This window comes from Miniopterus natalensis, chromosome 10, assembly GCF_054644295.1.
Source record: "Miniopterus natalensis isolate mMinNat1 chromosome 10, mMinNat1.hap1, whole genome shotgun sequence".
NCBI classification, from domain to species: domain Eukaryota; kingdom Metazoa; phylum Chordata; class Mammalia; order Chiroptera; family Miniopteridae; genus Miniopterus; species Miniopterus natalensis.
Genome location: NC_142090.1, coordinates 66887148 through 66900809, shown reverse-complemented (window position 1 = coordinate 66900809; position 13662 = coordinate 66887148).

Sequence of the window (13662 nt, the reverse complement as noted above, 5' to 3'; positions counted from 1 at the left end):
TCCTCTCTTTCCTTCCCTCTCTCTAAAATAAAATAAAAAATAACCAATGGGTGCATAAATAATTGGAACAACAAATTGATGTCTCTCTCTCTCCCTTCCTCTCTCTCTTTAAAAATCAATCAATAAATAAAAATAAAATAGGCATAAAATAATCCTCTGCTAGGGTTGTAGCTAGGACTCATTAAATATGTTAAGCAACACTGGCCTACTTTTCACATCTATTGCTGTTGCATTGCTTCCCTGTGGTGTCTCCTGGGGACTAGTGTTGTTTCTGTCACCCATGCTGACACTTAACTAGATGCATTGTGACCACCAGGCATGGCAAGGGTCCTCAAAATTTCAGAGCTTCACAGATCTTTGCAGCTGTTTAGAATAGAATGCCTTGTACCACCGTGCTGTTTTCAAATGCCTTAGAGGCATACCAAAACAACACAAGCTGTGCTCCAAAGTTTTCAGTGGAATTGCCCTTTAGGTTTTAGCTCAGAGTCCTCTTTTCCCATTAGGACTCAGGATAGGTATCCCTGGTCCTGGGCCAGTGACAGTCTGACATGAGAATACTCAGAATCCCTTTTCCCTTCTGAAAAGAAACTTGAAGTATGGAACAAAGTTGGCCACTGATAGTCTTCTCATTCCTTGGGATGAGCTCTCACCCTGGAGGCTTCTCGGCTCTCCCCATAAATCATCTTCCTAGTCCCTCTTCATGATTTTTACAGGAGCTACTAGAATATCCAAACTCCAGCAGACAATATAGCTTAGCCTAAAGTTGGTGACTCCTTTGCCCTATCTTTACTATTGGAACCTGTATAGTATTCAAAATAGGGATTCCTGGATACATTTAGAAATAACTGATGTACTTGAACATCAATCGCTAATATTTACTATATGCCATTAACCCTGTGAATTTGCTATATGCCAGGTACTGAGCTCATCACCTTATTGCATCCTTTTATTTAATTCTCAAACACTTCTGAGGTATTTTTATTATTCCTATTTTATACGTGAAAAAACTAAGTCTTTTTAGGAATATTAAATAAATTGTGTGAGGTGATGGTTAGTGGTATAACATAGATGAAGGGCATTCCAAACATTCTTTAGAATACCTCAGGACCTTTGTAGAAACACAGGTTAATATGCTTTGTCTCTAGAATTCTGATTAGTGGAAATTTTGATTTTTTTTTTTTTATTGTGAAGATTAAATATACCAGTCTGTGAAGTAACACATAGATTATAAGTTCTCAAAATAAGTTCCCTACTTTTCTACCCAATTATTTCCAAGTCATTCATTTTTCTTCCAGTTTTGTTGAGATATAATTGACGTACAACGCTGTATAAGTTTATGGTGTACAGCATAATTATATGTCCTATATCATATTGCAGATATATATACAGGGGTGGGCAAAAGTAGGTTTATAGTTGTGAATATGCAAAATACAGTTTATTCTTATATTTTATTTATTATGAACAAATGTAAACCTACTTTTCCCACATCTGTATACATATAAAAGTTTATTATAAGTTTAGTTTACATCATCATATCATAGATATAAAAAAAGAAAAAAAATTTTTCATTGTGATAAGAAGCCTTTAGGATTTACCCTCTTAATAACTTTTGAATATATCATACAGCCCGGTTAACTATAGTCATCATGGTGTATATACATCCCTAACACCTATTTTCCTTATAACTGGAAGTTTGTACCTTTGGCCAGCTTTATTCCATTTTCCCTTCCCTCACTGCCCCTAACCAGAAATCTGATCTTTTTTTTTTTTTTGAGTCCACATGTGTGATATTATATAGTACTGGTCTTTCTCTGTCTGACTTATTTCACTTAGTATAATGTCCTCAGAATCCATTCATTTTTGTAGCAAATGACAGAATTTTCTTATTTTTTTATGGCTGAATAATATTTTATTATATATATGATATATATAACATGATATGTACATACATATGTATATGTACATATATACATCACAACTTGTTTATTCATTCATACCCTTCTGGACACTTAGGTTGCTTCCAAGTTTTGGCTATTGTGAGTATTGCTGCTATGAACATGGGGGTGCAGTTATCTCTTTGACATAATATTTTCATTTCCTTTAGCTATATTACCAAAAGTGGCATTACTAGATCATATGGTAATTCTATTTTTAATTTTTCGACCTCCATATTGCTTTTCATAGTGGCCCTACCAATTTATAATCCCATCAGTAGTGCACGAGGGTTCCCTTTTCTCCACAGCCTTGACAACGTTTGTTAACTCTTGTTTTTTGATAATGGCCATTTTGACAGGCATGATGTGATACCTCATTGTGGTTTCACTTTGCATTTCCCTAATGATTAGTGATGTTGAGCATCTTTTCATAATCTATTGGCCATTCATAGATCCTCTTAAGTAAAATTTATATTCAGCTTCTTTGTCCATTTAAAAAATTTAATCACTTATTTTTCTTCTATTGAATTATATGAGTTCCTTATATATTTTGAATATTAACCCCTATCAGCTATATAGTTTGCAAACATTTTCTGCCATTCCATAGGTTGTCTTTTTATTTTGCTGATCATTTCTTTTGCAGTGCAGAACTTTTTAGTTTGATGTCTTCCCACTTGTTGATTTTTGCTTCTGTTGCTTGTGCTTTATGTATCATATACAAAAAATCATTGCAAGACAAATGTCAAAAATATTTTTCCTTGTGATGAGAAGCCTTTAGAATTTACCCTCTTAATAACTTTTGAATATACCATACAGCCCTGTTAACTATAGTCATCATGTTGTATATACATCCCTATCACCTATTTTCCTTATAACTGGCAGTTTATACCTTTGGCCAGCTATATTCCTATGTTTTTTTCTAGCAGTTTTATGGTTTAAAGTCTTTCATTTAGACCTTTAATCTATTTCATGTTAATATTTGTGAGTGATGTAAAGTAGGAATTCAGTTTTATTCTTTTACATGTGAATATCCAACTTTCACAGCATGATTTATTGATGAGGCTGTCTTTCCTCCATTAAATTTTGTTGGCTCCCTTATCAAGTATCAGTTGACTGTATAAGAATCAGTTTACTTCTGGGCTCTCCTAAACCACTAATTTTTAAAAATGAATCATAAAAACATCTGTTCTCTGAATTATTTTTCTCATATTAAGAATTTCAACTGAACAATGCTCAAAAATTGTTGCAGTTTTCTCAGAAATTTCTGACTGTCCTCGCTAAATCTGTGTGGAATAAAATTAGGGATTTATAAGATGAATTCAAGGAACTCACAAAGTAAATATATCATCACTATCAACTACTATTTGCCAAGAACCTTGTCATCTTGAATGGCATAGCACCTCCTCTCTATCTTTTCCGTATTATCATCTCTTTTGGAGTACAACTGCCTTTAACTTTATAGTTAATGCTTCTTACACCAACTGTGAAGGTTGTGAGATTTCAGGTTAGCAATTTCTTTTCAAGACAGCCCAAAGGCAGCTCGCAGTTATCCTTAGAAATTCAGCAGTTAAGTATCACTGGAAGCTTTTGGTGCCCTCTCCAGCCTAATTGCAACCCGGGCTCTGGTTCTGTAGCTGAGAGTCATGGTCGCATAGCTGTGTGTTACACAGGCTGGCAGTAGACCATAAAAGTAAACCAATGGGTAAGGCTCAAGTGAGATGGGCCAAGGTGGGGGGTTTACCAGCCTCTAAAGTAAGAACTTAGCTCTTCAGTTTTGGAATGGCAAAACACATTTTGGTTTTAATTTTCTAGTTTGTGGTTCTAAATGCCTCAAGATTTAGTCAAGGATTAAGCCTGTGGTTTAACTTCCTTTTTCCTGGGGGTGTAAACTGTTTGAGTCTAGCCACCAACCCATATCCCTGCAAATGAACATATTTGCATTTTTCATGTGTGTAAGCCCAGTAAATGTTGATTGCTTCCAGCTCACTGACACAGCATCAGTGTGCTTTCCATTTTGTTACCAAATAATAAAACCTCAAACAGAGGCACTGTCTTTGGGTTTAACAGGAAGCATGACTCACACCTCTAACGGCAAAAGAAGGGAAAGAGCAGTCATGCACGTAACTGGTTTAAAATGCTCATTAGCATCAACTTTGCAGCATACATTAGAAACAGTGGTCTTCCCAACACAACCTTTCCCCTTGAGCATGGGTAAGAGCTGAAGGGCCGTCTTACCTCGCTCCATAGGGGATGTGTGAAACAGCACACACCATGTTTTACTCTCCCCAGCAGAAGAGCCCCAGCACAAGGATTTACCAATTATGCATGTACTAGTCTGCATCTCTACTTATATATCAGGATTATTTATTGTTTTGGAAATGCAAATAAAGAAATCAACTCACATTGGCTTAAATAATAAAGGCGATTTTTTGGTTCACATCCAGGTTAGTGAATTTCAAGGAATGCTTGAGGATCAGGCTTGGACTCTGCATCACTTTAATTTTTCTCAGTCTGTCCAGTAATGGTAGGACAAAGGCTGCAGTCGAGTCAGGATGCATATCTCTAACCATAGGATCTGGAATGTTAGTGTTTATCCGAGTACTGAATAAAAATATTAGGCTTTACTGATGTGAAAAATTAGGTCACATCCCTAAATCAGAGCCAACAGTCAATCACTGTGCACAATGCTAGGGCTTAGGTCTGGACCCCTCACTATCCTGAACCTGTGCAAGAATGAAGGCCCTTCACTGACTGGACTAGGCTACTTAGCCCTCTCCCCTCATCCCCCAGAGCTAAGAGAGTGTCACTGCCAATGTCACTGACCTTGCAGAGTGCTGCAGCAGGGCACCGACAGGGTGCTTACAGGGAGGAAATCCACAAAGCTCACTGGAGTGTGGGACCAAGCCATGGCCTGAGATTGAGATTTATGTTGGAGACTTACATTTAGACAAATTATCTTTGTGTTTTGCCAAATCCCCTGATCTGAATCCTGCATTGTATGCTAATTCCTTTTACAGAGGATGTTTTCTACAAAACTGCTGGACTTTTGGTTTGTGTATTTTTTTTTTCCTTTTTAGAACATTCTAATCTAGTTCATGCAGCCTCATTCCAACACCAAAAATAATCCAGTTACTTCAAATGCCATATGGAATAAATAAATGTTTCAAAACAAATCAAACTTAATTCCCTGTAAAAATCATCAGCATTGGTTGCTCTGATTAAGTGTGTGAGGCCAGCAAAGGCCAAGGCTCCTGGCAGTCCTATAAAGGAGAAATGAAAGGAATTAGAAAGCAGGACTAAAGTTGCTCCGTGAATTAGAAAGTGATGGCAGAATTGTTATTTTTATAACTTCCCAGAATAAAAAAAATGTGGTCTTGCAGCTGAAAATTGGCTGGTGATCACAGCCTGGCAGGCTGAGCAAGGGCACATGTACTGTATATTTAAGGGAATGTATCATCCAGACTCCAACTTACATTAGCACACATTGAAAATAACCAAAACAGGAGGAAAATCTTACCACCCAGCTCAATTCAATTCAAGGGACAAATATTGATTCAGCAAGCACTCTGTCCCAGGCTTAGCATTGAAAAAATAATAAAGAGGAGGAAGAGATTGAGTCTGTCATCAAGGAGCTTACTATATTAAAGAAATGAGGTAATCATCTAACATTAAAAAATAATTTAAAAAATGCAAGCCCCATTTTAGGAGAGAGTGATTGTATTTCAGGGTGTCAGTGATATCTACTGTGTCTAAGGACACTAATCTAGGCCAGATAGTGTGTCTGGGATGTTACATTCTTTAAAAAAAAAAAAAAATTAATGCAAGCTATGGGTTAAACTTTATAATTTTCTTTCTTTTAAAAATTAAAAAAAAAAAAATGATTCGAGAGAGAGAGAGGCAGACAGACATCAATGTGAGAGAGAAACATTGATCAGTTGCCTCTCTGTCTGGGAATTGAGCCCACAACTTTTTGGTGTATGAGGTGATGCTCCAAACAACTGAACCACCTGGCCAGAGCTATAATTTTCTTTTAATTTACTGATAAAACAATGAAATAAAGGAAGGACAGATTTTCCCAAGTAGCAGAGCCAACATACATACTGAGGTTTCTCTTCACGTGAAGTATATCTATTCCCTCACACTGTGTGGCCTTCCTAGAAACCTTTGCCAGGTTAGCAGTTTGAGCATCTTGGTTAAACATCAAAGTCAGGCAGACGTAAAGGATAAGGAATGTCTTCATCTCCAGGGAGATGGATATTATGGAATGAATCTCTGACCAGATTTTAATAAACTAAGATCTGTGAGATATATATATATATATATATATATATCATATATATGTCATATATATATATGACATACAAAAACTAAAGAGACTAAATATATATAATATACACATAAATATATACTATATAATATATAAAAATATATAAATATTTATTAAATACTATATATATATACACACACATATATATTTACTCTTTAGGTTTGTGTGTGAGTTTTGTTTCTCCTGTAACACCTTGTCAACTTGGCTGAATTTAGGCACATTTTGGACAGAGGTGAGATTTAGTCTGGTCTTTTTTCTGTTTGTCAATAATCTCCAAAATTTTTATTGTGAACCTCATCAGTAAGCATGTTTTAATATGAACATCCAAAATATATGTATTTTTGTAGTTATCACTACTGTCCCATCCTGTAAGTAAAGGTATAGCTCAACTTCTTTGAAACAGGTGAAGGGATTAAGCGAAAAATCCAAAAAACAAACAAACAAACACCCCACAACAAAACAAACAAACAAACAAACCCTTCATAGACAACAGGATGGTGATTACCAACATTGCTGCTCAATGTTAGTTCCTAAACCTCTATTATGGATCCCTTTCTACAAGTTCCTGCAGCACTAACCACTCTTTTTCCTACTTCAACACTGGTCATAGATAATTTCAAGTCACTACCATTTTAACTTTTCATACCCATACTCCATGGATCATCTTGCACATAGGAACTCCCCTTAGTAAATGTCAACAGAGACCAGAAAATGTATTTCACCTCTATTTGACCTATGAATACTCTCTTGGTGGTTTCTCCATCTCCAATACTAATCCCAGTACTGGGTCCCTACGTACTTTTACAAGAGCAACATTGCATTTTATTCCACTTAAACGTTTACATAAGTGGTTTCTCTTTCTTGTGGGCAAGCATCTTTGTACAGTGGAATGGGTGAAATAATAATCGTTTTTATAACTTTCAAAGACTTCAAAACACAATGTAGTTTTAATTTAGAAGATATAAAATAAAGGATTTATTGCAAAGCTCTCTCATAAAGATGTTGGCTTTCAAGGGAAATTACGAGAAAGTTTCTTGCAAAGGGCTGGAAATGTCCTCTTATCTAGAGTAGTCTTAAATAAAGTTACTTAATTGCCATATCTCAAGCTGACAAAGAGTAAACTAAATTACCATGTATAAAGAAAAAATGTGTTGGTTTAGAAGGGGTTGAGAGGTGGAAGGAGGCCTTAACTGAAGAACTAAGTTAGTCTAGAACCCAGAATAATACCCTGGAACTAGAACTTTTAACACCAAATGTTAAAAGTATTTTCTTTCATTGGTAGAATATGCTCATCTAAGTTTGAAGAGAACTGCTTTTTTTTTTTTTTTACATAAGCAGATTTTCCCCTCTAACTTTTAACTGAGCTTTAAATAGTACACAGTTTGACGTATTTTTCCATCTATCCATTCATCGATCATTTCATATTCAACATATATTTAGTTATTGAATGTCTACTGAATTCAAGTGCATCACTGAGAGACACATACATAAAAATGGGTTTAATTTTTGTGTCTGAATGTGTTTATGGACATTAACTCCCATTCTGTTTTTAGACCAGCTAAATATAAGCAAATACTGAAACACATTACAAACATGTTTCTGAATCAAATATCCATAGGAAAGTAAAGATAGATGGGTACTTTTCAAGCAAGTGAAAACAGTGCTATTCAAATGTTGGTAGCATTGAAAATAGCATTCATATAAGTTGTTTGCACAAGAAAATACATTGAACAAAAGTAGATTTTGAATCCACTGACTCAAAACAACCAGAGGAACGAATTTGTTAATCTGATTTTAATTTCTTTCATCACTTCTTACTTGGGGGATTAAAATATAAGGGAAAATCAAGCCTTTTGGTAACCATAATGATTGTTTTAATAGGGGAGAAAAATAGGTATTTCCCATGTTCAACATTTATAAAAACATGGTGTCTCAGTAAATGGATTTACAAAGAGCCTCAATGAGAATGAATAATACTGGTAATTTTTTTAGACTGTATATGAAATTTAGGGTGAATGATGCTAAAAGTAGACTAAAATAATACCTAGTCTCTCCTCCTGTAATAAAATGATGGTTCTTCCTCACCATTAAACCAGATGGTTCTAATGATTTTTCAACCCATCGTTAATTCATCTGCAAACAACAGAGATCAGTTAGCAAATGTGTACTGAGAATAAGATGTTGCTGTTCATAAACGCTCCCAAAGTTTGTTTTGTCCTGTCATTACTGGAAAATGGTATTTACCTAAGTTAAATTATTTGTGTGAACCATCCCTGTGACAGTGCTGCAGTTATAATAAATTACCTGTAAAGTGAAATGAACATCACCTGGTTACTGTGGTCGTGGTAGTGCAGTTGACTTCATGGAATGAGTGAGCTTATCTGTGTTCCTTAAATTAAAATTTTATGAAAGAAACATTACGTCTTTTCCTATTTTGAGAACGTTTACTTGGACATATTTAGTACAGCCTCCACAAGACACAAAGTACTATATATAATATCAAAAAATTCTGAATTATACGTTTTATAATATCATTGATGAAACTTACATGGATAGTTTAAATATCAAATGAGAGGTTATTGAAAATTTCTAGCATGTGACATTCAGGATGAAGCCAAGTAAGCCAATCTTTCAAGTCTTTTGTAACACAACTAAAATATTTGCTTATATTGATAGAGCAAGTTTTTTCTAGTTGTTTGTGAATTCTGATTTTAACCGGAGAATTAGTCATAAGCAAAATACATATTTCCACTTGTTTGGTAATACAAGCAATCTTCTGAACCTTAAATTGAATTTTGAAACTTCTATCTTTACAAAACTTTGGGTTGTTTTTATCAATATCTTTATGGCCTCAAGTTAGAAGGTGATTGGAGATTTTAATCTTGTCCATATTGTATATTACAGACAGATCTGAGGGGGAAATAGTCTTCCCAGAACAAGCATTTATCACTTATTGATGTGAGTAATGTTTCCAATTAGGCTGCACAAGCCTTGTTTTCTTTCTTAACTGATCTTACTTGAGTTAAAATGTTTCATGATTTGTGATTGATGGTTTGCCAGATAAACCATTTAAAAGGTAACAAGGATAGACAAAGGTGTTGGGATGCCTCTGACTATAATAAATAACATGAGATACGTGTTAAGAAAACTGTGAAATTAGATATTGAAGAGCATTGATGCTTGGGGTAGTAGATGCTTTGATTCAAACTGGAATTATAAGTGAAATAAAGTTGTATTCCAAATTGTTGATCACCAGTACCACCTGTAACTTTCCTGGAAAGTTACAGGTGGTACTGGTGATGGCCTGCCATCTTTTTTTGTCATGTTGCTCTAGTCCAGTTATTGTTCAACTAACTTTCATCACCCTGAAAAAGATTTACTGCATTTTAGTAATCACTTTGAATTGAAACGTGTCTATGGCCCTAAGTTCCCAATAGTCTAAACATGTAATAGCTGATAATATTAGCTTTTATTTTAATTTCTCCATCTATTTAAGAGTATTAGTCATTAAATAGTAATTTGGAAGTTCCAGTTCAACTAGAGGAAACAGTTTTTACTTCATTGTTTGTATATAGTTTCACCTTGGATAAGACGCTTTACACTGAGCTTGTTTTTCATTTGTGGTTAATTTGTGGTTAATTCATTCACTCAAAAATATTTATCAAACCCTTTGTATGTGCCATGCATTGTTCTAGGTACTGGAAATAAAATGTTGAACAAGACAATGTCCTGAAGAAATGTAGCTCAGTCCTGTTTGGTCCACAAAACTTTTATACCATCATTCAACTCTTAAGGTATGTAGGTTTTTGCACTTTGTCAAACCCCTTCATGTAGCATAGCAAGTGAGGCCGTCTTCAATTGTTGTATGTACCAGTGCTGATTGTTTTAACGCTAAGACTGTCAGACACAATATGATGTATGGAAATTCTATGCTTTAAAATGTGTTATCATACCTCATGTAAAGAGTAAACATGACCCTACAGAGAGAGGAAACTAGGAAAATGTTTAAAAGAGCGAAAAGAATTCAATATCAATTTAATATCATGTTGTGATACTGAACCAATATTTTAAATCTTGACTTTAACACCCATAGTGAAAATTGTAGTGAGTATTTGGAGGTAACAGCTAGATAACCTGGGCTCTTGGAATGAAGGTTTCCCTCTGAGAATGAAATTAGACACAGTCATCATGAAACAACTGAGATCAGTCAGCTATAGAAATAACTGAACTAAAGTAATAATCTGTGACTGAAGAGACAAGAAACACCTAACAACAAGTTTCTACGACTAGGTTATTGGGTGACTGCCTTACTGTGGCTAAAGCTATCACATACTCAATTTGACCCTATCTGTTTTTAAAAAAAGATTGTTATTATTAAGAGAGCTTAAAAATATAGAGTGACGGCAAAAAATATCTGGTAGTTTTGAATTTCCTTGCTTTGGCCTGAACATGCCATCCTATTTCTTTTTTCTTGCTTACCAAGGAGTTGCCGGATTATTAATCTAACTTTGATACCCACATTAAAACAGGCTATGATCACATCTTGATTGCAACTCTAATGGAGATACACTAGTATCTTTAGTGACTGGATTAACAGTGAATTGTGAATTGGGCCAGGTGCAAGACAGGGAGTTGTGGCTTTTGGTCAGTGGGGAGAAAGGATGGCCTGTCAAGATAAACATCAAACAGACCACGTCTCTGGGCCACATTCAGTTTATAATTTCTGGTAGATGCTCACACTGAAACAATAATTTATTGAGAGTCACAATAGTTAAAGGAGACCTTAAGATTTACCTCCTTAAGATTTACTCTTTTTTTTTTTTCTTTAAATATATCTTTATTGATTTCAGAGAGAGGAAGGGAGAGGAAGAGAGAAAGAAATATCAATGATGAGAGAGTCGTCATTGATTGGCTCCTCCTGCACGCCCCTGAATCGAACCGCTGCCATCTCCTGGATCCTAGGTCGATGCTCAGCTGCTGAGCCACACCCAGCCAGACTACCTCCTGTTTCTTTATAAATGAAGACAAAGGCAGCTGATGGTTAATGTGTATATGCATGCATGTATATATCTATATACACACATGTGCACTCATATATGCATATACTTACTCATATCTACATATATCTATTTATACATGAATACATATATGTGGGTATGAGTATATATGTATATGTGAATGCATATATATGTATATTTTATATTTTCCTGGTATAACAACTTTAAAAAAAACAGGATCATAGTTTACTCTTTTATAGAGATGATATTATCTTTTATCTTATGTCTGAATTTTGCTCAAATCAGTTGCTCAAGATAGTTCCTCAAATAGGGAATTTTGTGCTTGTCAACTTGTTCAGGAGATCTTGTGTACATTAAAAGCGATCTTGTTCATTAAAGGAGATCTTGTGTACACAGTATTTTAAGGTAATTTGTGATTCCATTTAAAAAACACTCTGAATGTGGAACAGAAGCTTAGTTTCCTCAATTCTAAGAGAGCTCACTTATAAAAATGGGATTTGCATAGTCTTTAGGTCAAGCACATTCCCACAAAGCAGCCCTGGCAGGGACTCTAGGGAGCAAGATGTGCCTTTAGTAATTGCTAGAAGTATCAATTTTGTGATTGTCTCACGTTCCCCTCCCATAATTCTCCCTTGTATAGGAGCAAAAAGTTGGAATGGGGTAGAGGCCAACCTGATTCCACCCTACCTACCAGTGTTCCCTGATTGATCCCATCATGAAAATTTCCACCCTCCTGCCATGCTGATTGATTCAGAGAGCTGTGTCTAAAGTCTAGCTTCCAAAGGTACTCCTGTGACAAATTGGTTTAGGAGTGGGCGATCTGGGCCAACAAAACATGGATAGAGGACGTGATTGGCCACAGCTTGCAATTTCTGTCTTTTTGCATGGTATGTTATGTGGCTGTGGGTTTTGGAACTGTGGTAGTGATTTAGACAGTCTTAGAATAAAGCTGATACTAAGGAAGTCGGTCTTAATGATCTCTGTGAGCTGCTGAGTCAACCCGAAATCCAAAGCCCTGCCTACTACCTCTGCATCATCCACGTATATAAATCAATAGAAGCTTTTTGGCTTAAGTCAGTTTAATTTTGATTTTCTTTTTTTTTAAAGTGTGCATGCATTTTTTAAAAATATGTCTTTATTGATTTCAGAGAGAGGAAGGGAGAGGGAGAGAGGTAAACAGATCACTGATGAGAGTCAATGATTGGCTGCCTCCTGCAAGCCCCCACTGGGGATCGAGCCTGCAACCCAGGCATATGTCCTGGCAGGGAATCTAACCATGATCTCCTGGATCACAGATGGACGCTCAACCACTGAGCCACGCCAGCTGGGCAATTTTGATTTTCTATTTCTTAAAGTACAGAGTTCTTAGGTGAGGACTGGTTTCTAGATATAGTGTAGTCCTTTCTCCATCTTTTATACTTAAACATTGATTGCTTTGCAATCATTGAGCGTATGCCCAAATATTCTTTCTTGTGTCCAACTTTGGTGAAGGATGGTAACTCTGGCTCTTTGCCATTATGTTACCATTGTAGAACAGTGAAGGGGATCACATTTTTAAGTTTGTCAAAGAAGTGAACATTATTATTATTTGTCAATCATACATCAATAAAGCTGAAATTTTAAAAAAGTGAACATGATGAAACACTTCTGTTTGTGGGAAATGGATTATAAAATATACTTAAAACAGTACAAGTAATCTCAGTATACCAGTAATTTACACTGAAGACTGGTTGAAATCATTTATAGAGCTACGCTTTTGTAAAGAGACAGATTCCCTACAACACAACGACTTTTGTCTCACCTTGAATGGAAACTATTCATTCCCTATTTCTTTGTGATTCTTTGAACTATGTCGTTCTCATTATGGGGAAAGTCATGAAGAAAGGCAGCAAGTCTCTGCATGAAGAGCTGTGAAATTCATTCGTGAGTAACAGCAATCAAAACAGCAATCAACTCGTTTATCTAACCCGGCGCCCACAAAAACGATGCGAAAGTACAAAATCCAGGGACAACTAGGAAAAAAAAAATCTAAAACGGGCCCGGAGGAGATGCGCCTTCCGACTTAACTTGGTGGAAGACAGGTCAGAGTGGCACGTCTGGCACAAGGACATCGGCAGTAGTTTTAGGGGGATAATTTCGCCTGAGTCTTCATGTCTGGTGCCAGAAAAGCAGCTGGCATCACGAAGGAAATCTACTCGACTGAAGTAGGGTGGGAGGTGCAGTGCCACTTAGCACAGATAGGCCTTGGTTTGCAGTTTCACTATGGAATGCCTGCTATGTGGCACCAGCATGCTGTCTGGCACCCAAACCGTGGCTTCCTATTTAAAACAGCTCTTTGTGTCCCTGTAAACAGGGAATTTCGGTGAGAAAAGCCAGAGCAACT